Raw genomic sequence first — 27838 nt, 5'->3', positions numbered from 1 at the left:
TGAAGAAAGCTGAGTGCCGAAGAATTGATGCTTTTGAACTGTGGTGTTGGAGAAGACTCTTGAGAGTCCCTTGGACTTCAAGGAGATAGATCCAACCAGTCCATTCTAAAGGAGATCAGTCCTGGGTGTTCTTTGGAAGGAATGATGCTAAAGCTGAAACTCTAATACTTTGGCCACCTCATGCGAAGAGTTGACTCATTGGAAAAGACTCTGATGCTGGGTGGGATTCGGGGCAGGAAAAGAAGGGGACAACAGAGGATGAGATGGCTGGATGGCATCACCGACTCGATGGACATGAGTTTAGGTGAACTCCAGGAGTTGGTGATGGACAGGGAGGCCTGGCGTGCTGTGATTCATGGGGTTGCAAAGAGTCGGACATGCTGAGCGACTGAACTGAACTGAAAATATAGAATGATTGAGAGACCAAATGACTTGCTCAGACAGCTTGAAAGGGCCCAGTGCTTCTCTCTCCAGGACCTATGAACTGTCCACTACACCAGACCACTTCAGTTTGGCAGAGGAAGAGAAGGGAGTGAGGAGGGGATTCAGGGGGAATGAGTCACAGATCTGAATACTTTTAAGAGGTCCCATGGTAGAGTGAGAAGACTAATTTTGGAATAAGACAAGATTGAATCTGTCTTGCTATTTACAAGCTGTGACCTTGGCAAGTTACTTATCCTCCAAACCTTCATGTTCTCAACTGAAAAATGGAAGTTAATAATATCTGCTCTTTAAGGTTTCCTGTCATAGAGTAAGCATCTGATAAATGGTAGCTACTTTAGCTAGTACTGGGCTAGAGTAGAAATGTGGCTCAGTTTTTCCCTTGGAAGCATTGGCGACTGACTTAGAGCAGAATGACTGAAGGGCAAAGGGCCCAAGAAACCAGAGTGCGTTGAATCGTAGGGAAAAGCACCACACTTGTTCTTCAGATTCTTCTCTTCTTGCCTGCTTTCCTAGCAGGATGATTTTTGTAACTGTTTACAGAGCAACTTCCAGAGAGAAGAGCTGAGAGGATTCTTACCTCTTTGGATGCAGTCCTAACAAGAATATGCATGAGACAGTATGCATAGAGAGTGCACTGAACATTGTTAAATTGTTCAAGCTCTAGATTCAGTGGTGGAAGAGGGGACTTGACTTGCCTTTGCCACTTTCCAACTCTATGTTCTTCAATGAATCATTTAACCTCCTTGCTCCAGGGACACCTATGAAGTGGGGCTAGTAATCCCTACACCACAGAATTTCCAAGTGCCAGATTAGATCATTCAATTAACAAACACCTATAAAATACTCACTGTGATGCTTAATTTACTGTGTCACCTTGGAGAATGTTTGGGGATGAAATTATCTTTTAAAATGGTAAACTTTGAGGAAGCAGATTGCCCACCATAATCCGGGTGGGTCTCATCCAATCAGTTGAAGGCCAGACTAGAACAAGGAGATCAGCCTCCCCCATCAAGAGAGAATCCTCCAGCAGATTGCCTTAAGACTTCATCCACACCAGCAGCTCTTCTGGGTCTCCAGGCTGCTAGCCCACACTGTAGATTTTGGACTGACCAGCCTCCATAATCATGTGAGCCAATCCCTTATAATACCTGGGAGTGATGTGAATAAATACAAAACAGGGAGCTGATAGTGAAGGATGAAGCTCCTTTGGATTGAGTGAATCTGGGTGAAGCATTGATATAGAGAGGGGAACACAAAGTTTCTTAGGAATGACCTCAGTGTGCTTGGGCAGAGGGGAAGATGGTGTGCCTGGGAACAAGTGGGTGTGATAAAGAGTGGCAGGAGGGACTTCCCTGGTGGTCCAGCAGCTAAGACTCTGTACTCCCAATGCAGGGGCCTTGTGTCCAATCCCTAGTCAAGGAACTAGATCCAGCATGCCACAACTGAGACCCAGGACAGTCAAAAAAATAAATATTGAAAAAAAAAAAAAGGCAGGAGACAACGTAGGTAAGGTTACAAGATCCATCAGGGAGACTGCTATTCTCATGGTAAAGAATTTGAATTTTATTCTAAGTGCAGTGGGAAATCACTGAAGGGTTTTTCTGCCGGCATGTAACATGTTCTGATTTATATGCACACATTTTTTTTAATTGAGGTGAAAGTCATATAATATAAAATGAACCATTCTAAAGTGAACATTTCAGTGACATTCACAATGTTGTACAATCACCACCAATTTATATTTTAAAAGATCATTCTGGTTGCTGTGTAGGAAATGGATGGTGTTCAAGAAGCCAGAGTCCAAAGGAGAAATATATTTGGAGGCTGGTGCTGAAGAGGTACTGGTTGCTACACCAGTAGCAGAAAAGATGGAAAGAGTGGACAGAGCAATGGGACATAATTTTGGGGAAGAGCCAACAGGACTTTCTCACAGACTCAATGTAGCCTGTGAAGATATACATAATATACATGGAAGCACTTTGTAAAATTTTCCAACTGTAAAATGTTATCATCATTATTATGAATTGCTGTTGTTGTTGTTCAGTTACTAAGTCATATCCAGCTCTTTGCAACCCCATGGAGGCTGCACACCAGGCTGCCCTGTCCTTCACTATCTCCTGGAGTTTGCTCAGATTCATATCCATTGAGTCAGTGATGGTATATAATCATCTCATACTCTGCCACCCCCTTCTCCACCTGCCTTCAATCCTTCCCAGCATCAGAGTCTTTTCCAATTAGTCAGCTCTTTGCATCAGTTGGCCACAGTATTGGAGCTTCAGCATTAGTCCTTCCAATGAATATTCAAGGTTGATTTCCCTTCAGACTAACTGGTTGGTCTCTTTGGTATCCAAGAGACTCCCAAGAGTCTTCTCCAGCACCACAGTTTGAAAAAGTCAGTTCTTCAGTGCTCAGCCTTCTTTATGAATAGGATTTTATGATTATTAAAGAGAGCTTGACCAGATGGTCTCTGGAGGGTCCTCAGAGTCCTGAGATTCTCTGATGCCTTCAAGATGGGTAACTTGTCTTTGAGGAGAAAGGAAAGATTTAGTTGAAGATTTTCCTTATCCCATGCAGTACCCAAGTACCTCCAGAGCACAGTCCCAGGGCTTTGTCCAACCAAATACTCTGTGAGAACAGGCAAAGCCTATATTCCTCCAGCCAGCAGGGCTACATCATGGCCTGGAGGCGTGCATGGGAACTGGCAGGCTTAGGTTCAGCATCCCAGACACTACACTCTTAAGAAGGAAGTGCCCTGACGCCTGGGCTCTCAGACCTCCAAGATGTCCAGTAAAAACAGACTGGGTGGCAAGGCCCCAGGCCAGAGAAGGGAAAGTGCTTCCAGCAGTGCAGCACTGTGCAGACGACTCTTGCTGGCACTGGGCACACCCCAGGGTCCCAGGGGGCTGAAGTCTGAGATCTTGTTCACAAGCGAGAGCTTCAGCATCTGTGGCTCTTAGCCTCCCGGATTGCATGCAGGTGGCAAGGGTCCTCTGCACACGAAGGGTGTGGAGGGTCCAGGAAGACCCTCTCTAAAAGGCAATTCCTTCCCTCCCTCCTTCCTCTTGCTTAGACGAACTTTTCCTAAATCCAAATCTGTTTGGTTTATGATCTTCATAGTCTCCTCTGGAAAAAGTGATCTCTTTTTTCACATAAGATTTAGCTTTAGATAGTTAGGCCTCTTGGGCTGGGAACTTTTTTTCCTTTGACAGAGAATTTCTCACCAAGCAAATCAAGAAGCTGCATTAACTCTTTTAAAGTCACTTGAGTAATAATGCCACTACATTACGATTTGTGAAATGGTCCTTCTTCCAGCTGAGCGAACAGACAGCCCTTCCCATGACATTAGAGCTGTAGTTCTCAGAGTGTGGACCCCAGACCAACAGTATTAGCCTCAGTATTACCAGGTACTTGTGAGAAATGCAGATTCTCAGGTCTCGCTCTGACCTACTGAGTGAGAAACTCTGGAGGTGGAACCCAGCAATCTGTGTTTTAATGGGTCTTTCAAGAGGTTTTGATGCATGCTCAAACATGAGAACTACTGCTTTAGAAAAACAGAAATGTAGATCCATAGGAAGTGTGAGCAGAGCAATCACATGATGGACTTCCCTGGTGGCCCAGTGGTTAAGACTCCACACTTCCAGTGCAGGGGGCACAGGTTCAATCCCTGGTCAGGGAAGTAAGATCCCACATGCTGTGTGGTGCAAAAAAAAAAAAAAAAAAAAATACAGAGCAATCAGGTGGCCACCTGACCATAGGACGGATGAAGGAAGTGAGGCCCAGAGAAAAAAGGTACATTGTCCTAGAAGGTGTAGAAGACAAATGACCCTTTAGTCCCTCTGGGTTCTTCTTCTTTCCCACAAGGAAACTCAATTTTTTCTTTTGAATTACTGTCCTTTCTCGGACATTCCAACAGCTCACCAATCCTCACATTATCAAGTAACTTAACAATTTAATCTGTGCTGATATAAATTTGATCATTTTCTATAGTAAAAGGTAGATGACACTATGTGCTTAAAATGCTAAAGAGACCTCCAAGAGAGTGTGGTTTACTGGGAGCAGGTTTGGTGACAGAAAATCATGTGCAAAAGTTTTACTGGGTGTGTTTCCATATAAAGATTGGTCAAAAGGAGAAACTGACCCTTAGCATGATGGTAACTGAGGCCTTAGGCAATCTTCCAGGGAGCTCTAGAGCTGGGATGAGTTTTCAGAATTCTCTCCAACTGAAGGAAGGAGGCCCAACCTTTATGTTGCTGCATTAGCCAGTCATTGGCTTGGAGCTGACACTGGGAGGGGCTTCATTTCATGCCAGGCAGTTATCTGCCAAGGGCTTTGCCTAGTAAGGGACATAGCTGGGAGGCATCAGCAGCTGGGAGCTGGGTAGATCAACCCTGAAGAAGGGATCTGGAGAGAATATAAAATGTTCTCTACTAAAGGCATTCCAGATTTGGGGGTGGCAGAGTCAGAAGAATTCACCAGCTGAAAGTAATATCAAAACACCTCAAGACAGAGCATGAAGAGAATCAGATCCTAAAAACAGGTGTGTTGCTCATTAGAGACTGAAGTACTTACTGTCACTACTAAATACTCCCAGATCTAGTGAAGAAGAGTATGGCATGCACCAGAGCTTTCCTGCCCATGTGCCAAGGCCCACTGATGGGCAACGATGAGTCAAAGATGTGTGGGGGCTTTTACTTCCTTTAAATCGTAAGGTGGCAGAACAGGACTTAGGGGTGACTGGAGTCCCTTTATCAGTTCAGCCCAGTATGCCATATAGACATGTGTATGGGTGGAGAAGGAAGTGGCAACCCACTCCAGTGTTCTTGCCTGGAGAACCCCAGGGAAGGGGGAGCCTGGTGGGCTGCCATCTATGGGGTCGCACAGAGTCGGACACGACTGAAGCGACTTAGCAGCAGCAGCAGCAGCAGCATGGGTGCAGTGAGGTGCAGTGATGCTCAGAAAGCTGGAAAGTGCTAACTTATAAAGAAAGCTGTTATCTACTCAGTTGTGTCATATTATGTGGAGGCAGAGCTGGCATCACAGGGGGAGATGGCTCTGTGTGCCAGAGTGGGAGCCCTCTAATTCTGAGAACCAGCGCTGTTTATCCAGAAACACCTCCAGGATGCAGAAGGGCAGTTTATCCATATACCCTCAAATGATGACATATTCCTTAAAAACAGGTTCACTCTTGAGGCTTTGCTCTACTTTTGTCTTCTTGGAAAAATATGCTTTGTGTTTCAGCATCCACAGTGAGATTATATTCAGGGGTGATCTGAAGAAATGTTGGGTCCCAGTGATGTTACTTGATACCCCTCACTGACAAGTCCATGTCTCAGTTGTCATTAATGCTCTTATTTAGAGAACCAGTTCTCTCTAGCCTGCTTATCTTTGAGAAACTAATGGAATTAAGTTCCCAGACCAACAAAGCTGAGAGCTAACTTCTGGATGTTGGTGACCAGGTATGGAAACCTCTGGCAAGTCTCTCTCCCAGGGGCATCATTTAGTACAGTAAGGAAACATCTCACACAGAGGGAGTTGATCACTGGAGAAGTGATATTTTGCCATGGACACATGAGAATTCTGGAGCTACATTCTCTGTCCAGAACTGGGCAGGTGGGAAGGAGTTTGGGAAGCCTTGATGGCTGACATCTGATCCGTGAGCTTGGGGCTGGCTCCCTGTGGGGATACCTGAGTCCTGTAGCACAATTATTTGTGACATACTCTCTAACATCTGGTCCCTGGGGCAAATGGAGAGACGCTGGAACCATCATCATCTTCCCATTCTATCTCTCACCTTGTTGTAAAGAGGAAACACTGGGTGTTTTCTCTGTGTGGTTGTGAACTTCGACAACACCAAAGAGGTCAAACCGTTGGGTGACCTGACCCCAGAGCTGCCCCCAGATCAGATTGCAGGTGGATTTCAAACTTGTTTTGCCTACCCACTCAGCCTTGGGAAATATGACCCTCTTGACTTCCTTCTAGGGGAGAGAGGGAAGAGGTAGCAGTGGCCTGAAAACCTCGCACCTGCCCCGAGGAGTCCTGCTCATCGGCAGGGGACTCCCACTGACCCCCAACACACACAGCAGGTCCATCCTCTAATCTAACACTAAAGAAAGGTGTGCTGGATCCCCTTCATGTGACACACCATGGAGGTTTCTCGGACAGGACGGTTCTGGCCAATGTTTCACCTGCACTGTTGGTTTAAGGGCTGGTGAACTTGAAGGCTGAAGATGCAGAAAGAGGAGAGTGCCAGGCCTAGCCACTGAATTCAGCCCAAGTGCCAGTCTCCAAGGAAGATTTTCTTCTCTTCTCTGGAACTATTCCAGCCAACTTCAGGGATCCAGGTGTCATCTCTGTTTGGAGTCAGTTAGAGCCTACTCCCAAGTACTTCCAAGCAGCCATTGCCTTCTCATTATTGTGCTTTAGCACCATGCCAACGACTCCACCCTAGGCCTGCTGCAAGATGAGCAGCCGCTGCCAAAGGCTTCATCTTTCTTGACCACAGGCCCTAGAACATTGTGGGCCTCCAACTTTCTCAGTCCCACCAAATCCCCAGACCTTCCTGATACACTGCCAGAGGATTGCTGCTGCTGACAGAGACAGAATTACAAGTTGTTGCTCTCACTACTCTGTTCTCCTTTTTAAGGACGGGGATGATGACCTCTTCAGTTCTCCATGCCCTGACATAGTAGCAGCTGACATAGTACTGTTTGCAGAGTAAACTCTCAAGAAATGTCTGGTAGACAAACAGGTAAATGCACAAATGAATAAACATTGGAAACCACTGACCAACTGAGCTGGGAGCTGAGTTAGAGCATCTCAGTCTAGAGTAGAGATGGGAGGGAGGTGGGCTATTGGCATCCTCAACTCTTGGCCAGTCCTCTGCCCGCTCACACACTGTGTTTTCTTCCACTAACAGTAAGGTGAGATAAGGACACAGGTGGATGAAAGGCAGCCTTGGGAGATAAAAAAAGACATTGTAAAAGGGATCATATAGGAGGTGGGGGTATATAAGAAAAAGAGGTTGTGCCCCCCCCCCATGCCCACCCTGCTCTCTGGCCACAGGAATGTGGACTTGGGCAAGATATTCACAGATGACCTTGAAGGCTCTGGGTTTTCAGAGCTTCACCTACAGGGCCCCATGTCCATCCCACTGTCTCCCTGAGCCAAAGCCTGAATCACCATCCAATCCACCGTCTTCCCAAGCTTGAGACTGCTGCTGCTGCTAAGGCGCTTCAGTCATGTCCAACTCTGTGCTACCTCATAGACGGCAGCCCACCAGGCTCCCCTGTCCCTAGGATTCTCCAGGCAAGAATACTGGAGTGGGTTGCCATTTCCTTCTCCCATGCATGAAAGTGAAGAGTGAAAGTGAAGTCGCTCAGTCGTGTCCAACTCTTAGCAACCCCATGGACTGTAACCCACCAGGCTCCTCCGTCCATGGGATTTGCCAGGCAAGAGTACTGGAGTGGGGTGCCATTGCCTTCTCCAAGCTTGAGACAACAGTACTGATTTGCAGGCCGCCCTCCCTGTATTCAACAGCTATGGCTACTCCTTAGTCAGTGTGAAGGCTTCTCTGCCTGTCTCCTGTTCTCTTCTCTGTGTGAGATCTTGTGTCTCCTTGGAAAGTACGTGCCTGCCAATTGCTTCTGGCTTCAGATTCATGGGCCCAGCTGGTGGAGGGCTCTCACCAACCACCCTAGAAGCACTCACCCTGGGGGAACAACTCAATATCTCTCTTTGTCAACAAAGTGGGGAAAAAGAAAAAAAAAAGTGAAAGTGTTAGTCACTCAATCGTTTCTGACTCTGCGATCCTATGAACTGTACCCCATTAGGTTCCTCTGTCCATGGGGTTTCCCAGGCAAGAATACTGGGGTGGGTTGCCATTTCCTTCTTCAGAGGATCTTTCTGACTCAGGGATCAAACTTGAGTCTCCTGAATTGCAGGCAGATTCTTTACCATCTGAGCCACCAGGGACATGTTAATATTATTCTCAGGCTTAAGTACCAGGCTTAAATGGAATGGGGTATGTAATAAGAGTAATAGAAGCATAACAGAAAAATCTATATAAAGCAAAATATTTATAACCATTCTCCCTCTGGGGACTTCTGAGATTTAAAGAGCTTCTGTTTCCTTTGGGCTGACGAGGTATACTAATTAAGGCAAAACTAGCCTCTGTAATCGGAGAAGGCAATGGCACTCCACTCCAGTACTCTTGCCTGGAGAATCCTGTGGATGGAGGAGCCTGGTAGGCTACAGTCCATGGGGTCGCTAAGAGTCGGACACGACTGAGCGACTTCACTTTCACTTTTCACTTTCATGCATTGGAGAAGGAAATGGCAACCCACTCCAGTGTTCTTGCCTGGAGAATCCCAGGGACGGGGAGCCTGGTGGGCTGCCGTCTATGGGGTCACACAGAGTCGGACACGACTGACGCGACTTAGCAGTAGCAGCAGCAGCCTCTGTAATAAGCAAGTCCTCCAACTGTGAGTAGCATAACCAGAATGTTTTTATTCGTTGCTCCCATCAGTCCACATCAAGTACCTGGCAGACAGTCTCACGCTGTGATTCATGGACCTGCAAGTTCCTTGCTTGAGGCTGAGCTATCCCCTGGGGCCTTGGGGTCCTTTGCCTTTATCTGGCAGACAAAGAAAGGGAAGGCAGAAGAGCAATACCTAGTTGTCAGTCACTCTGGCCTGGAAGTGACATGCATGACTTCTGCTCACCTCCTAGTGACGAGGTCTAGTCTACCAAGTCCACAGGGCTCCACCCGGATGTGCTGGGGTAGTGGGGTAGCGATGGGGTCAGGGGCATGGAGGGCAGGCAGGGCTGAGAAATGTAGCTCCACCCTAAGAACCTCCACGAGACTGCCTCATTATGAGAGGGGAGCCCGGATCTCAGAAACACAGCGAGCTGTCCCTGACACAGCAAAGTCATGATCCGAAGTGCAAAAGGAAGAAGCTAAAGGAATGGGATACATCACTCCACAGGGGAAGAGCACGGGAAGTTATGGGGTAAGGATTACAGAAGAGCTGAGAGAAGGGAGAGGAGTGAGGAGGAGAGCCGGTCAAAACGGAGTTCTGGAAACTAGACTGGAGCAGGTGCCATCCAGGTGAAACTTTGGGAAGAACCAATTAAGACAGTGTACTGAGTGCTGGTACTGAGTGTTTGTGGTCTGATTTGTCCCTTTTCAAGCTTCATTTTGGAGAAGGAAATGACAATCCGCTCCATTATTCTTGCCTGGAAAATTCCATGGACAGAGGAACCTAGTGGGCTACAGTCCATGGGGTCACATAGAGTTGGCCACAACTGAGCAAATCAACAAGCTTTATTTATTAACACTAAAGCTTTCAGGAGAGTGTAAGAGCAGAGGCAGATCTCAGGGTTATTGAGTCAAATGAACTAAAGAATCATAGCTATTCTGAAATTAGATGTGATTATGCTCACACAACCTTGTGAATATACTAAAAAATCACTGAACTGTACACTTTGAAAGGATGTTTTATGATATATGGATATCACTCAATACAAAATTAGAACGATAATAACTCCCACCTTTTAAGCACTGTTTTCTTTTGTGTGTGTGTGCTAGCACTTGACATATTTTTTATAACCCCCAAATCCTTGTGTAACCTGAAAGGTGGGTATTAATGTCTCTGTTTTACAGATAAAGAAATGTATGTTCTCAGAGATTTACATGGCCCAGTGTCACACATGGGGCAGAGTCAGAATCTGAACTCAGTCTGCCTGACTGCAGCGATGGTGTCTTCTTCTGGGGCTTGGTGCTCTCAGCAACAATCACCATCCTCCACGGCTGCATGAGTACTGAGGTAGGGACTTTGTATGTGTGATTCAGATTCCCTCATCAGTCTAGGGGAGTTAGTGGTAGCCTTGCCTTCATAGAGGAAGTCACTGACAGCCCCCAATTCAGCCAACAAGTGACAACACCAGGTTTCAAATCCTGCCTGACTTCAAAGCCCCTCAGTGTTCTTTCACTTAGGGGTCCTTCGACATTACAGTGTACACAGTGGCAAAAGCACTTCTGTCTATCTGTTTAACAAATAAATCTTGCTTTCCACTGCCTGATTCAAATCCAGCTCACTTTACTAAAAGATTTTTAAGTGGCAAGTATTATGTTAAGATGCCTTGTCTTTCCTTCTATCAAGGCCCATCACCTTTTTCAAAGTTGGACTCAAAGGCTCTTTCTCTACAAAGTTTATACCAACTAATTTATCTGATTCTGTTCTTTTATCCCTTAAATAGAAAAATTACTGTGATTTGACCAGTGCAGCTCAATATAGCCTGGATGGATCTAGTCTTGAAATGTTTGTTGCCAGTTCATGCAAGATAAGTAAAGAAAGTATTCAGAAATTGAGAGCGATTTGACATTGCTATGACAACCAGTTTCCTAATTAGCGGGCTTACCTTTTGTCTTTTTTATTTCATTTTTGTTATAATTCACCTTCATTGTATTTTTACAAAAGAATTGGTCTACCACAGGCTGGAAATTTTTATAATATAATGATCCTATACCATAGATAGTTTAAGAAGCATTGATCCAGACCAGAGGTTAGCAAACTCTGGCCCATGAGCCAGGCCCAACCTGTCATCTAATTTTGTAAATAGAGTTTTCTTGAAACACAGGCACACCCTTTCATTTGCACACTGTCTGTGGCTGCTTTCACACTATCATGGCAGCACTGATTGTGACAGAGACCACCTGGCTCACAAAGCAAAAAATACTTACTACATGGACCATATAGAAAAAGCTTACTGACCCCTGATCTAGACCACTGGTTCTCAGCCATGACTGCACATTGGGAACACTGGGAGAGATGTCTAAGTAGCCATGGTCAGGTTCTAGCCCCAGAGATCCTGGCATCATGGATCTGGAGTGCAACCTGTGCAGGTCATTTTAATGTGGCAGCCAAGTTTTAGAACTGCTGTTTTAGCAGAAACTTTCAACTCTAATTTGAGGATCAGAATCACTGTGGGTGCCAGAGATCCACCCTGAACCTACTAAATCAGAACTCTGGAATGTGGGGATGAGGCATGCTTGAGTATATTTTAAGTAAACCCCACAGATAATCTAGATGTCTCCCCTGGGGTTGAGAACCACTGGTGCAGACTCTGGAGGAATGATCTTCACAGCTGTAATATGTATCAGAATTACATAAGGAATGTGTTAGGAATACAGATTCCCAGACTCCACCTCTTGTGAGCCTAATTAAATAGGTCTCACATGGATGTGAGCCAGGAATGCGCATTTTTAGCTAAGTCTCCAAAATAATTCTGGACCAGGGAGCATCCTTGGACAATTCGCCAAGAAACTCTCCTAGTGCAATAAGCACTTGGTTTCTGTCCAGGCTCTCGCAGAATGACTTAGATTCTGTGACTCATTTTTCCCTTAGTAAATTGAGAATGATCCCTCCCTGACCTTACTTTTCCAAAATTGTATGAGCACTGAACATGGTAATGTATTTGAAAATGTTTCATTGAAATGAAGAAAAAATGCATAGAGGAACGTATTAACTCTCCCTGAGATAAAAATAGCTGATAATGATGTACGTTGTTCTATCTCTAGAGAGATTTACTTTTATTTCAAAGCTATCTCCATTGGAGAATTCATGTAGCTAGAAAAGGCTCAGAACAGGAGGTCTGGGGGTTTTATGGGAATATCTTTACGTCTTTTCTGTTGTTCAAGCCACTCACTTTAAGGTATCCTGTTACGGAAACCCTAGCAGACTAATACATCTTCCCCAGTGGCTCAACGATAAAGAATCAAGGTAGGGATTTAGGGTCACACTCTAGAGCCCCCCTTCTTAAACACTCTGCTATTCTCCCCTATGTCAGTCAATTTGAAAAACAATCTCGGCCAGGAGAGGGAAGTAAAGGCTCCCCAAAGGCCACTCAGTCTCCTGTATGCTTCCTTCCAATGAAATATTTGTTCAAAATTTCTCACCATGGAGCCACACACCCCATGCATCCCTCTACCAAGCCCTCATACAGGCATAATGTAGAACTCCACATGACCCAAGCATCCTTGGAAGGACTGTACTTTGTCATTGAGCTGACTGCCATTTCTGAAGTCATTCCATGACTTTACCATCCATTATTTGGGAGCTATCAACAGCGAGCAGAGTAGAATTCCCAACACAAGAAGTATTACAAGAAGCCCAAGAAAGAAAACAGTCACTGAGTATTTCCTCTCATCCAGTAGGGAGTCCATGACTATCCTGGGCACTCAATGTTTTGAAAGATTAGCTCTGCAGTGGTGGAGAGCAGAAGCAGGCCTGGGAAGTGAGGATTTGCCCTGGGACACCTCTAAGGACACCATCTATTTCATTGCATTCAGTTGAAAGTAAATATGTGTTAGTGAGTTTTGGGGAGAGGGATGCAACAACTGAGATAGCAGAAAGAATGGACCAGGTCTTTACACCATGGACCAAGTCAGGATTGACCCAGCTCAAGCTGTTGGAGTTTTTGTCCAGCAGCTTCTGGGAGAAGTCAGCTATGGCTAAGACCAGTGGTATTTCCTGGTCCCAGCCCCAGAGAAAGGAGATTGCCTAAAGCAAAGGTCCTTACCTACCCTCATCCACTTGTCTTACTCTCCACCAACCTCTCCCCAATCCCTTCTCTGCCCTACTCTTTCAGATCCAGAGGACAGAATTCTCTTTTTCACCATGCATTCTAATTTTCCCTCTTCTTCCTCCCCTCTCTTCCTGAAAAGTCCCTCTTCCTCTTGCTCCCTTCTCAGGTTGGCCTTGAGAACAATAGTACAGGACTGTTAAGCTACTGATGACCACCTGCCCTCAAGGGCAACCATCCTTAGCCTTGTTCCCCAGAGGAAACTGGAACACTCCAGTAACCTGCTAGAATGTGGAAGGACCATTTCAGTAATCACAGCCTTCAGTTGATCTAACTTAGTGGTCAGCAAACGATGGCCCATGGTCAAATATGGCCTACCATTTTGTAAGTAAGACTGTATTGAAACATAGCCACACCATTCATTTATATACTGTCTATGGCTATTTTCATGTTTCAAGGACAGAGTAATTGTGACAGAGATCACACGGTCTGCAGAAAGCCTAAAATATTTACTTTCTGGCTCTTTACCAAAAAAAAAAAAAGAAAAAAAATTATCAGCCTCTGACCTAGAATATACCTTGACTAGTCTGAGGCTTGTTCAGATTGTTTCTGCTGTGTTGAAGTGGTGTGTGGGTGTTTTATTCAGAAGTTGCTTATAGGACTTCCCTGGTGGTCCAATGGTTAGGATTCTATGCTGCCAGTGCTGGGGGCCCAGGTTCGATCCCTGCTTGGGGAGCTGGATCCCACGTGCTACAACTATTACCCAGTGCAGCCAAATAAATAAACAAACAGAAATATTAGAGAAAAAAGTGCTTGAGCCTTTGAAAGATATTAGTGAATGCCGTACAACAAAATGTCAGTGACAAGAGGAGGTGCAGCTGCCTTGTTGTTCCCACAGAGTAGCACAGCACCCTGTAGAGTGAGGATATTCCTGCTCCAGGAAGGAGAGCACGAGGAGCCCTTGCCCGCTGGTTGAAGCAGGGCAGCAATTCCCCGGGGCGGATTCCCTCAATTTTCTTACCACTCCTCTCAGTGAGAGCTTCTTGATGCCACAGGGACAGAAACAAAAGACGTTTTCATGGAAGCTAAACAGTTGCCCATTAGCATAAATCTATGCGATGTTTGTCTAACGTGACTTATCAACCAGTAAAATGCAATATTCCCACGGCTTTAGATGCCCGGACCTAGTTGGGTTCCTGGCTTCCACTTAATCCCTATTCCTTTCATCTCGTGGTGAAACCATTTGAGCCATAGATAGTCAACCCCTCCACCCACAGATAATTGGCCATTTAATGTTAGTCATATTAATTTTTGGCTTGATAATAATGATGACATAATTGCCATTATGATTCTCCCATACGCAGAGCTAACTCTGCCAAGAATTATGAGCTTTATGTCATGTGTGGCAACTCGACTGACTCAAACTAGTGCCAGATCTCATGCGTTGCTTTATCATGTCAAGGCCCCACACCATAGTGACCATCCCCGTGGTTGTCTGGACGCTGCCCTGTATCTGGTAAAAGAACATGGATTAACTGGGGCTCCTATCTGTCCAGCCCTGGAAGCCTCTCTGAGGCAATGCCATATTCAGATGTCTCAGGGGGCCCCTCCCAATGCTGTTTTGAGGCACTTCGTAAGTTAAAAACAGGCCTCATTGCTCTGGAAGCGGCCTCTAAACTGCTACACCATTCTGCCTATCTAATTCTAATAATGTCATGGCCATCAAGCCATCCCTGGACCTCCACTCTCTTTCCCATCCTTGACCCTGATGGGAACTCTTGGTCTTGAGGTCCCGGAGAAAAGTCTCTCTACTCCCTTCTGATGATGTTGTCTCTTTAGGATATCTCTGCTGCTATTGCTGCAGCTCCTCAGAATCCCAGGATGCCATTCCTGTATTTGTTTATTGAAATAACAATGCTGAGTGTCTCCTATGTGGCAAAGTGGACAAAACACAGCCCTAACTTCAGAGGAGCCTGCAGACTAGAGACAAAAACATATAACACGATCACAGAGCCACGGGAACTTGGACTTGGAAGTGATGGTTCAGCAAGATGTCCAGAGGTGTTACACAGAGAAGCACTTTAAAGGATGAGCCGAAACCAGACAAAGGGATCTAGGATAGGGTTGGAGTCCTAGGCAGGGGGGATAACATACACATTGACCCAGAGGCATAGGAGTGAGTTAGAGATTTTAAAAAAGTAAATATTTGTCTTAACTTTTGGGACCTGATGTGCCTGTAATACTCAGGGCTCCAGGCCCTACCAGGATTCTAGCATTACAGGTGACAACTTCCCCCATGGAACTCAGACTGGACTCTACCTGGGAGAACAGATTCCTGGTGTTGCCCCATCACAGCACTATCCTTATCTCTTCTAATGCCTCTCACATGGGCTGTAGGCTTCCCAGATGGCTCATTGGTAAAGAATCTGCTTGCCAATGCAGGAGACACAGAAGATGTGGGTTTGATCCCTGGGTCGGGAAGATCCCCTGGAAATGGCAACCCACTTCAGTATTCTTGCCTGGATAATACCACAGACAGAGGAGCCTGGTGGACCACAGTCCAAAGGGTTGCCAAGAGTCAGACACGACTGAGGGACTGAGCACCCCTGGGTCACGGGTTCACCCAACTCTGGCATGGATTGGCACTTGCATTAACTGCGGAATATTTTTCTGTGCCATCCTGATGTGTTTCATTATCTTCAAGTAAGGAAACAAGCCTTAAAATATCTTGTTGTCACTTTTTTCCTTTTGACTGCACTGCATGGCTTGTAGGATCTTATTTCTCCAATCCGGGATTGAACCTGGGCCCTCAGCAGTGAAAGCTCAGAGTCCTAATCACCGGACAGCCAGGAAATACCCCCTTTTGTTGCTTTTCTAGAAGTTTCTAGGCCAACTGGACCACAACCCCACTGTGCTGAACAGGAATGAGCCAGATTCCTCAGCGTCATATCTGGAACCCTTGGTAACATTCAGTAGTCTCTCCTGGACCCTATGCTCTTCTTACACAATCATGATTAATGATGAAAACTGACTTTTGCTTGTCCCCACATAGCTTTCACTTGAGAGAGGCATGAAAAAGATTGAGACTCCTGTCCCAGAAAGAAAAAAAAAAACACAAACATCAAAAACAGCTAATCTAGGGTTTGTGCATGGCTTTATGGTTTTAATGAGGTTTGTTCAACTGATGCCAGCAACATCTGGAACTGGGAGTGTATCTGGTCACATTGCAATAAAAGGAGGCTCAGTTGGCTGGGCTTCCCTGCAGGAAGAGGCCCAGGAGGCAGAGCAGGAGAGGACACAGGAGAATTATCAGCAGTGGAAGTGGGCAGGGCATGTGGGCTTCACCTGAGGAGGGAATGGCCATTCCTCCTGAGTGAAGCAGGACCCGGCAAGTAGAAAATCACCACCCAAAAGCCCATTCTTTGCACTGTTCTGGGCCCTAACCAAATCAGTTCCTTATCTCCTTCACCCTTCCCAGCCCTTTACTTTTAGGCTCTTGGAACTCTTCTGCTCTGAGCCAAGCTTCTAACTTTTAAGTCTAAATCTATCCCCCCAACATATTTTGATCTATCCCATCAAAATATGTCTACTACTATGTTCTCCCCAAAAAAAGGAAAATAAAAAAAGGAAGGAGAGAAAGAAGAAGAGAAAGAAAGGAAAGAAAAGAGAAAGAAAAGACCTAAGTGCGCTAAGTGACAAAAGCAGGAAATGTCAAAGTGAAATCAGTTTTAAGACAATAGGGCAAGGGTGACTTCTTTTCCTGCCATAAAAATTCCTTTACAGTTATTATGATCATATTTTCTTAATAAAAGTAATATTTTTTTAATTTCTTTCTCTTTCCCTCCAGAGTTTTAAGGCGGGCTGTATTGCCAGTCTTTGACAAATTAGGCTAGGGTTATGTGCTAATTGCTTAAAGCTTGCTACTTCCAGAAGCAACTGTACTTTTAGTCAACTGATAGTCAAATAGCATTTTTCTAATATCACCTCAGTAGCATGGTTGAAGGGGTTTTGGTGAGGGCTATGTATAGAATCCCTGAACCTTAACAGCTGGTAAAGTTCTTGATGGTCATGTAGTAAAACCTTTCATCCAGTGGTGGAGTTCTTGTAAAACACCCAGAACTGCTTGATCACTTCCAGTTATGGGAACTCCTTCTATGAGAGGCAGCTATTCAGTCTTTGGATGGTTTTGTTAGAAAGTTCTCTCTCTTTCTCTCTCTCCGCACCCCCTCCCAGAAAGAAAATCTGTCTTCCTGAAGATTCCTTTTACCAAACCAAGTTAGACTTTTTAGAGCCTAAATCTAATCCCTAATCCTTTTCCTTAGCATGATAGTAGGTTAAATATTTAAAAGTAAGCATCACACCCCAAGGTGTGTGATTTCGTTTTAATCAAAGAAATTCTAAAATCTCTTTGACTCTCTCCGGTGTGACTCACACTCAGTCAGCCTGTCCTCTACGGGATTCTTTCTAGCTGGTCAGTGTCCCTCTATTTTAAAATATGTTGCCCAAAATTGGGCCCAAACTCCTGATGCATTCTGTGTGTGTGTGTTAGTTGCTCAGTCATGTCCGATTCTTTGCTATCCCATGGAGAGTAGCCTGCCAGGCTCCTCTGTCCGTGGAACACTCCAAGCAAGATCACTAGAGTGGGTTGCCATGCCCTTCATTCTAACCATTGGCAAAATAGAGTGGGAGTCTTAACAGCTCTTTTGGCAGCCCTAGCAGACCATTTCCTCATGTTGAACTTGGAGTAAATACCTCTTGTCTCTGCCGCTTCCCATCCCTTTTTCAGATATTGGCTGCTAATTCAGCTGTTCCTCAAAACTGTTTTTCCAAGTATGTTTTCAACCGAAATTGAGGGCTTTGTTTTGAATCTGTGTCTCTTCCATCTTCTCCAGGTCTTCCTCAGTCTTACTTCCGGCACTCAATGCATCAGCTCTCTTTCCACGTTTACATTTGCGTAAAAAGATAAGTGGGCCAAACACAGAGCTCACTGTACCTCAACTTGGGCTGATAATGACCCATCCTTTGGACTGTTTAATCAGTCACATACCCCCAACACTCTACTGCTTTGAACCCGTAGCTCTCTGAACAGACAAGACTCAAAAGCCTTGCTAAAATCACGTTACACTATATTCATGCCTACCCTAGTCATGCTCCAAGTTCAGGTGCCCAATAACAACAGGAAATTACATTTGTCAGTAACCCATGAAGCTCCCGGTGAGCACATGACTCTTTCCTAAATGCCAACATATCATCTGTTAGAAATTTATGACAGAAATCAGTAATAAGTTCATTTCAATTCTTTCTTTTTTTTTTTTTTAAAAAATATGGAACGCTTCACGAATTTGCGTGTCATCCTTGCGCAGGGGCCATGCTAATCTTCTCTGTATCGTTCCAATTTTAGTATATGTGCTGCCAAAGCGAGCACTTCAATTCTTTCTTAAAGTCTAGTTTTCTTAGCTTCTAAAAACTCAGGATATTTGTTTAGCTAGAAATAAGTAACTTACTGTCATGTCTCCTACACATGATTTTCGTCAAGATTTTAGCAGCCACATCTGCAAAATTCTCTTAACATTCAAGACAAAAATTTAAGTTGAGTAGATACCTATCCCACCTCAGCCTTTCATTTCTTCATTCATTTTTGAAGCATCCCCTCTATTGTGTTTAATAGAATACTTGGTACATTCAAAAAAGTATTTATCAAAAATGTGCAGGCTATAAACAGATATATATACATATGCTAATGCAAAGAAATAGAGGAAAACAACAGAATGGGAAAGACTAGAGATCTCTTTAAGAAAATTAGAGATACCAAGGGAACATTTCATGCAAAGATGGGCTCGATAAAGGACAGAAATGGCATGGACCTAACAGAAGCAGAAGATATTAAGAAGAGGTGGCAAGAATACACGGAAGAACTGTACAAAAAGATCTTCACAACCCAGATAATCATGATGATGTGATCACTAATCTAGAGCCAGACATCTTGGAATGTGAAGTCAAGTGGGCCTTAGAAAGCATCACTATGAACAAAGCTAGTGGAGGTGATGGAGTTCCAGTAGAGCTATTTCAAATCCTGAAAGATGATGCTGTGAAAGTGCTGCACTCAATATGCCAGCAAATTTGGAAAACTCAGCAGTGACCACAGGACTGGAAAAGGTCAGTTTTCATTCCAATCCCAAAGAAAGGCAATGCCAAAGAATGCTCAAACTACCACACAATTGCACTCATCTCACATGCTAGTAAAGTAATGCTCAAAATTCTCCAAGCCAGGCTTCAGCAATATGTGAACCGTGAACTTCCTGATGTTCAAGCTGGTTTTAGAAAAGGCAGAGGAACCAGAGATCAAATTGCCAACATCTGCTGGATCATGGAAAAAGCAAGAGAGTTCCAGAAAAACATCTATTTCTGCTTTATTGACTATGCCAAAGCCTTTGACTGTGTGGATCACAATAAACTGTGGACAATTCTGAAAGAGATGGGAATACCAGACCACCTGACCTGCCTCTTGAGAAACCTGTATGCAGATCAGGAAGCAACAGTTACAACTGGACATGGAACAACACACTGGTTCCAAATAGGAAAAGAAGTACATCAAGGCTGTATATTGTCACCCTGCTTATTTAACTTATATGCAGAGTACATCATGAGAAATGCTGGACTGGAAGAAACACAAGCTGGAATCAAGATTGCTGGGAGAAATATCAATAACCTCAGATATGCAGATGACACCACCCTTATGGCAGAAAGTGAAGAGGAGCTTAAAAGCCTCTTGATGAAAGTGAAAGAGGAGAGTGAAAAAGTTGGCTTAAAGCTCAACATTCAGAAAATGAAGATCATGGCATCCGGTCCCATCACTTCATGGGAAATATATGGGGAAACAGTAGAAACAGTGTCAGACTTTATTTTTTGGGGCTCCAAAATCGCTGCAGATGGTGACTGCAGCTATGAAATTAAAAGACGCTTACTCCTTGGAAGAAAAGTTATGACCAACTTAGATAGTATATTGAAAAGCAGAGACATTACTTTGCCGACTAAGGTCCGCCTAGTCAAGGCTATGGTTTTTCCTGTGGTCATGTATGGATGTGAGAATTGGACTGTGAAAAAGGCTGAGCGCTGAAGAATTGATGGTTTTGAACTGTGGTGTTGGAGAAGACTCTTGAGAGTCCCTTGGACTGCAAGGAGATCCAACCAGTCCATTCTGAAGGAGATCAGCCCTGGGATATCTTTGGAAGGACTGATGCTAAAGCTGAAGCTCCAGTACTTTGGCCACCTCATACGAAGAGTTGACTCATTGGAAAAGACTCTGATGCTGGGAGGGATTGGGGGCAGGAGGAGAAGGGGACGACAGAGGATGAGATGGCTGGATGGCATCACTGACTCGATGGACCTGAGTCTGAGTGAAATCCGGGAGATGGTGATGGACAGGGAGGCCTGGCGTGCTGCAGTTCATGGGGTCGCAAAGAGTCGGGCACGACTGAGCGACTGAACTGAACTGAACTGAAACCACTTGGAACTCTGATTGAGACTGCATAGAATCATTCAATTAACTTGGAGAAACTTGACATATTTATGATATTGAATCCTTCTATTCATAGGCAAAGAAAATTTCTCCATTCATCTCCTTTCTTCTAATGAAAACTTTTAAATTTCTACAAGTGTCTTGCACATTTTTTGTTAAACTTATTCTTAAATACTTCATCTTTTATTGCTAGTCCAAGTGATTTACTTTTTAAAATGGTTTTGATTCTTGCTGGCATAAAATACAAGTTTATCTTTTTTCTTGCTTACTTAGTCAGTCACTTTGCCAAATTCTATTATTATTTCTAACTCTATTGTTTGAGAGTTTCAGCATAGACAAACATATATCTGGAAATATTAGTTTTGTTTCTTCCTTCTTCCTGTTCTTATGCCTCTAGTGGCTTTTTTGTCTTACCATTTGCCTAGAATTTCCAGTATGATGTTGAATAGAAGTCTTAATAGTGGCTACCTTTGTCTTCTTTTGAATTTTAAAGATAACACTTTTAATATTTTTTATTAAGAATGATATTTGATGTATACTTTTGGTAGATAGTCTTTATCAGAGGAAGAATGTTTTCTTTTATTCATATAATTTACAAAAAAAAATTATCATGAAAGAGTGTGAAATTCCATAAAATCTCTCTTTTAAAAAGGCTACTGAGGCATAATTTACATAAAACCAAATCCACCTATTAAGGTGTATAGTCAATGAACTTGAACAAACATATGTAGTCGTTAGCCATTGCTCCATCAACATGTAGATTTTTCTGTCACCATAACATTCTCTCATGTCCTCTGCAGTCAGTCCCCTATATTCTCTTTTTAGAAAGCAGATGGATTTAACTTTATTTAATATACTTGTGTGTAATTCATGAGTGGTTTTTTTTCCTATTATTTGACTTCTTTTACCATCCTTGTCTGGTTTTGGCATTAAGATTATTCTTGCCTTGTAGAATTCACTGGGGGAATGTTTCTTCTGCCTTGTAAGAAACTCTGTAAGACTGGAATATGTCCCTTGAAAATTCGGTAGAATTCACTTGTACAGCTAATTTTTAGTATTGAAAGACTTTTCAGTATTTCTTCAATTTATTTTATATGGGTAGGGCCATTAAGGTTTTCTATGTCTTCCAGGGTAAGTTTTAGGTTCTAGAAGTATGTCCATTTTATCTGCATTTTTAAGTTTATTGGTATGAAGTCTGTAGTATCTTTTCCTTTTAATCACTACCATATATAATATTGTTTAATTGTACATTTCATTTTTCTTCTTTATCAATATTAACAGAGGTTTAGCAATTTTATTAGCCTTTTCAAAGACTTAATTTTTTGCTTTTGTGATGCTCTCTCTTACATCTTTGTTTCCTATTTCATTGATTTATACCCATCATTATCTTTTTTCCCTTTGTGTTTATTCCCTTGTTCTTTTCTATTTTCTTAATCTCATTTTATTTCAGGTTTCTTCTTTTCCAAGATAAATATTTAAGGCTGTAAATTACCCTCAAAGTTCTGTTAATTGCATGCTGTAAGTTTTGATATACATCATTTTTAATATTATTTAGATTTAATTAATTTAATATCCAATACAATTTGTTCTTTGACCCATGATTTACTTAGAAGAGTGTTTTTAAATTTTCAGATATGAAGATTTTAAAACTTTTTGTACTGACTCTTAGCAAATTATACTCTTGTCAGTTTTATTTTCTATGTACCCATTTTAAAATGTATTGTAGTTTGCTTTACATGTTTATAATCAGTGTTTGTGAGTGTTAAGGAAAAAGATGATTCTCTAGTCTTGAAAAGCAGAGTTTATATATCATCTATATGTTAGATCAAGTTCATGAATTGTGTTCAAATCACCTATAGTGCTATATTCTTTTAGCATATATGTTCTATAATATTTGAGAGGGGTGTGTTAAAATCTAGTTTAATGACAGGTTTATCAATTTCGCTTTTAAATGGTTAATTTGTTAATTTGTTCATTATAGGATTTTAAATAACGGTCATGAAATACTCACCAAAGTCAGGAGAACAATGTATAAGCAAAGTGAAAATTTCAACAAAGGGATAGAAAATACTTTAAAAGTACCAAACAGAAGTCATAGAACTGAAAAATACCATGAAAGTGAAGTGAAGTTGCTTAGTCGTGTCCGACTCTGCGATCCCATGGACTATAGCACACCAGGCTCCTCCATCCATGGAATATTTTAGGCAAGAGTGCTGGAGTGGGTTACCATTTCCTTCTCCAGGGGATCTCCCCAACCCAGGGATCGAACCCAGGTCTCCCACATTGCGGGCAGATACTTTGCCATAAAATACCATAACTGAACATAAAAATTCAATAGATAGGTTCAATATCAAACTAGTTCAAGCAGAAGAAAGGATTGGTGAACGCAGCAAAAGGTCAACAAAATTTTGGGATATCGCCCAAAACAAGAGAAGCAAAAAGAGAAAGAATGAAAAACAGTGACTTTAACTTAAGGGACTTATGAAGCACTATCACATGGACAAATATATGCTTTATAAGAGCACAGAAGAAAAAAGGAGGGGGGAAGAACACTTATTCAAAGAAATAATGGCTGAAAACTTCCCAAGCCTGTGGGGTTAGGGAATGAAACAAAATGCAAATTGCTGGGTTGGGGAGAAAACCTGTCAACTAAGAGTATGAATGTTACCTGGCAAAGTTGTTCTTTAGAACTGAAGGAGAGAGAAAGATATTCTTAGGCAAATAAAAGCTAAAGAAATCATCACCAGTAGACCTGACTTACAGGAAATAATAATGGGAGTTCTTCAAGTTGAAATAAAAGGATGCTAATTAGTAACATGAAAACATATGAAAGCATAAAACTTACTGGTAAAGGTAAATACAGAGTCACATTTACCCCCGTGGCGGATTCATGTCAATGTATGGCAAAACCAATACAGTATTGTAAAGTAAAATAAAGTAAAAAAAAAAAAAAGAATACTATATTATAATGGTACTGTGTAAATTGCTTATAACTCTAGTATAAAAATAAGACTGTAACTATGAAAAATGACTATGGATGCAATAACTTGTAAGCAAATATACACTTTAAAAATGTAAATTGTGACATTAAAAACTAAAATATGTGGAGAAGAGTAAAAATCTTGAGCTTTTGTATGTGATCAAAGATAAGTTGTTATTAGCTCATGATAGACTGCTTGTATACTATAAGACGTTTTATGCATGGTAACTACAAAGCAAAAACCTATAGTAGATACACTAAAAACAGCTAATAAGGAGTCACAACATATCACTATAGAATATCACCAATTTATAAAGAAAAACATCAAGAGAGGAAAAGAGGAATATATGATCTACAAAATACTCAGAAAATAATTACAAGGCAATAGTAAGTGCTAATGCATCCTTTAGAACTTTAAATATAAATGGATTAAATTCTCCAATCAAAAGACTTAGAGTTGCTGAATAGATTAAAATAAGATCTAACTGTATGTTACCTACTAGAGATTTATTTCACCTTTAAGAATACATATACTGAATGTGACGGAATAGAAAAATTATATCATGCAAATTGAAACTAAAGTTGAGCAAGCATAGCTGTACATGGACAAAATAGACTTTAACTCAAAAGCTATAACAAGGGACAAAGTCTTAATATGATGATAAAGGGATTAATATCAAGAGAACATAACAATTATAAATATATGTGCACCCAATATTGGAGCATCTAAATATATTTAGCAGGTGTGAGAGGGAAAATAGATAACAATACAATAACAGTAGGCAACCAACACCCCACTTTCAACAATGAATAATTCATCCAGACAGAGTCAATTAGGAAGCACTGGACTTACACTATACTTGAAATCAAAGGCACCTACAGACATATCTGGAACATCCCATCCAACAGCACTTGAATACATATTCTCCACTTCACATAGAATATTCTTCACGATAGATCATATGTTGGGCCACAATGCAAGTCAACAAATTTTAGAAGATTGAAATCATATGAAGCATCTTTTCTGACCACAGTGATATGAAACTAGTGATATCAATAACAAAGGGGAAACTGGAATATCCACAAATATATGGAATTAGACAATATGCTCCAGCACAACCAGTGAGTTAAAGAAGTCAAAAGGGAAATCAAAGGTATCATGAGAAAAATTTAAATGGAAATAGAATATACCAAAACTTGTGGGACACAGCAAAAGCAGTTCTAGGAGGCATTTACAGCAATAAATGGTTTCATTGCTTGAGCAAATTACAGATCCCCTTTTACCTGACATGTAGCTATAGAACTAGCAAACACCTCTTTCTCCATACCTGTACATAAAGCCCACCAGAAGCAGTTTACTTTCAGCTGGCAAGGCCAACAATATATCTGTACTGTGCTCCTCAGGGTATGTGAGATTGGCCTTGGGGAGTGGAAGTCCATGTTACTGACATAGATAGATAGATAGATACAGAAATATATAGTAGTATCTGACATTAAGCTTTCGATTGCCAACGTAGTCTTTTTGAAGACATTCAGCTTGAATAAACCTATTACCAGCTGTGTGACACAGCTACTAGCGAAGCAGTTAAGGAACCAGGCTGTCTCTGCCCATGAAGGTCCCCTTCTAGAAAGCCCCAAGTAACCTGACTGCTTGAGTGACCCTGCTTCTCTCTTCTTGTGACCCAATTCCCACTCTTTTGCTTTAAAATTCATTAATACACTAATTCACTAATGCAGAGTGAACTTGCAAAACCTTAGGCACTCCACCCTCAGATTCTAATAAAAGGCAGAGCTCAAAATCTGTGCTTCTTTCTCTCTCTCCCCTTGAACTCTGTGTGGCCATCAGGCATGCCATCTGCCCTTTAGGGCCTGTGAATAATAAATTTTGTTCTTCAAAGTTCCCTGATAGATTCTTGTTGAAACATATCCAGTGATTATAAGAACCACAAGGGCTGGCCCAGCCACAGCATCAGCCTTTGTGAGGGGTGGAGTAAATTTGGGGCTGTCTATGAGTAAATGCTGCCTGGGGTGAGTGCCTCAGGTTCTAGCCAAGAACATCACTATTAATAGGCTGGAACCAAAACCATTAGATAGATAGATTGATAGATAGGTAGCTAGATAGTCTTTGTTTTCTTTCCTCTCTTATTCCTATATCATATAACATAAGATGTATTGACTTTATATCATTGTATTTAACTATTGTTAATTTTACATCATTGTGTTTATAGCATTGAGAAGAGTAAATATCACTCAAGGACCTTACCTCCTTTTTTGGAGAGAGGGAGTTAGTGTGTTTTCAGTTGTATGCAGGTTAGTTGTATCGTGTTGGGTGAAATTATGACCTATTATTGTCTCAATTTGCAGATTTGTGGTTTTATTTAAGGAGATATATGGTGTGTCAAGTTGACCAGGGGTGGACCTGTGATGGTTAATTTTTTGTGTCAATTAGAGAGGGCTATGGAGTACCATATTAAACATTGTTTCTGTTAGTATCCATGATGGAGTTTCTGGATGAGACTGATTAGCATTTGACTCCATGGATATGTCCCATCCACTGAGAGCCTGAATAGAACAAAGGGAGAAGAAGGAAGAATTCGCCCTCCTTTTCCAGCCTAACTGCTAAGCTGGTACAACTTATTTCATCTTCTGCCCTCAGACTGGAATTTACACAATCAGCTCCCCTGGTTCTCAGATCCTCAGACTCAGGCTGAATTACACCTCTGACTTTCCTGGTCCTCCAGAGTGCAGATGGTAGATCCTGGGACTTCTCAGCCTCCAATTCCTCATAATAAATCTACTTGTCATATACAATTATATATATATATATATATATAAAACTACATATATATATATATATATATATATATATAACTTCTCTCTATAGGTAGATGCTAAAGCTGAAACTCTAGTACTTTGGCCACCTCATGCAAAGAGTTGGCTCATTGGAAAAGACTTTGATGCTGGGAAGGATTGGGGGCAGGAGAAGAAGGGGATGACAGAGGATGAGATGGCTGGATGGCATCACTGACTCAATGGATGCGAGTCTGAGTGAACTCCGGGAGTTGGTGATGGACAGGGAGGCCTGGTGTGCTGTGATTCATGGGGTCGCAAAGAGTTGGACACGACTGAGCGACTGAACTGAACTGAACTGAACTGAATATATGACTAATACAGATTACTAGTAGCTGTAATTCTAGAAGTAAGTATCTCTTAGATTCCCTTTTTACCATTTCAATTTTATTATTTAGAGCATTTTCTTTAAAACAAAAAATCACTTCTTTATTTGGCTATGCCAGGTCTTAGCTGAGGCATGCAAACTCTTAGCTGTGGATGTGGAGTCTAGTTCACAGATCAGGGATCGAACCTGGGCCCCTGACATTGGGAGGATGGAGTCTTAGCCACTGGACCACCAGGGATGTCCCTAGAGCATTTTCTTAAAGATGAAATCAATAAAAGAATTGATGTGATGTTTGCTCTGTGACAATGCTGACTGAATATGTGGCAGATTTGGGGTTCCACAGGCATTTGTATGTCCCACAGAACCATGTCCTAATTATTTTTCCATCTCCAGCTGAGGTTCCTTCAGATCACCCCAACAGCTGTTGTGTCAGCTCTTCTCCGATCCTGAGGCACCCAGGCTCCTTCCTCCTAGCTGATATCCTCACCATCTACTCAACATTCAGAGGACGATGTCACCTTCATTGCCCTCCCAATCTGCTCTCCCACCTGCTAGAAAGATGAGTTCTGTCTTGTCCCCAGCGCTAACTCCCCTGTGCTCTTGATCACACCCATTCCTGTCTCCTCCTGCTTTCCTAGCTTTCCCTTTTCAACCTCTCTCGTACTTTCTTCCCCTTAGCTCACATTGTCATGTGATCTCAATCCTATAACCATCTGATTTTTCACCCATCTGTTTCCTCTTTGGCCTCTTCTCATATAGAAATGGCTTTTCATTTTTATTAGACTTTGTGTGACAGAACACTTCTTCTTGGTTTCCTCAACCTGGCCCACATACCCCTGGAAGTGGTCCACTCATTACAGTATCTTTCATTTGAATATCTGAATGAAATTCTCCCTTTGCCAAGATCCTGTTCGGCAATATAGCTGGGGATTTTGGATGAATTGCTCAACCACTCAGAACCCCAGATTTAATCTCTAAAATGTATGTAATTTTACAGGATTTTTATTAGGGTTAAGTGAAGAGACAACTAAGAATATAGCCCAATTAGTGTTAGAGATGATTGTTATGACATAATTTATATCCTACTTTTCTACTGAAATTGTGCTTTCAAAGGTCACAGTTGACCAAACCCACT

The 27838-nt window shown here is 42.4% G+C and overlaps 1 non-coding gene across 1 annotated transcript; it reads right to left on the bottom strand.

The window, feature by feature from the left end:
- Window positions 1-18344: 18344 nt before the first annotated feature.
- On the bottom strand, window positions 18345-18451 carry LOC114110983 (U6 spliceosomal RNA). The gene has a single exon (XR_003587111.2). It is a non-coding gene; the product is annotated as a U6 spliceosomal RNA (small nuclear RNA).
- Window positions 18452-27838: the final 9387 nt, after the last annotated feature.

Source organism: Ovis aries, chromosome 1 (assembly GCF_016772045.2).
Source record: "Ovis aries strain OAR_USU_Benz2616 breed Rambouillet chromosome 1, ARS-UI_Ramb_v3.0, whole genome shotgun sequence".
Classification (NCBI taxonomy): domain Eukaryota; kingdom Metazoa; phylum Chordata; class Mammalia; order Artiodactyla; family Bovidae; genus Ovis; species Ovis aries.
Note: the sequence above shows the minus strand (reverse complement) of the source record. Positions and strands in the feature narration are given on the sequence as shown.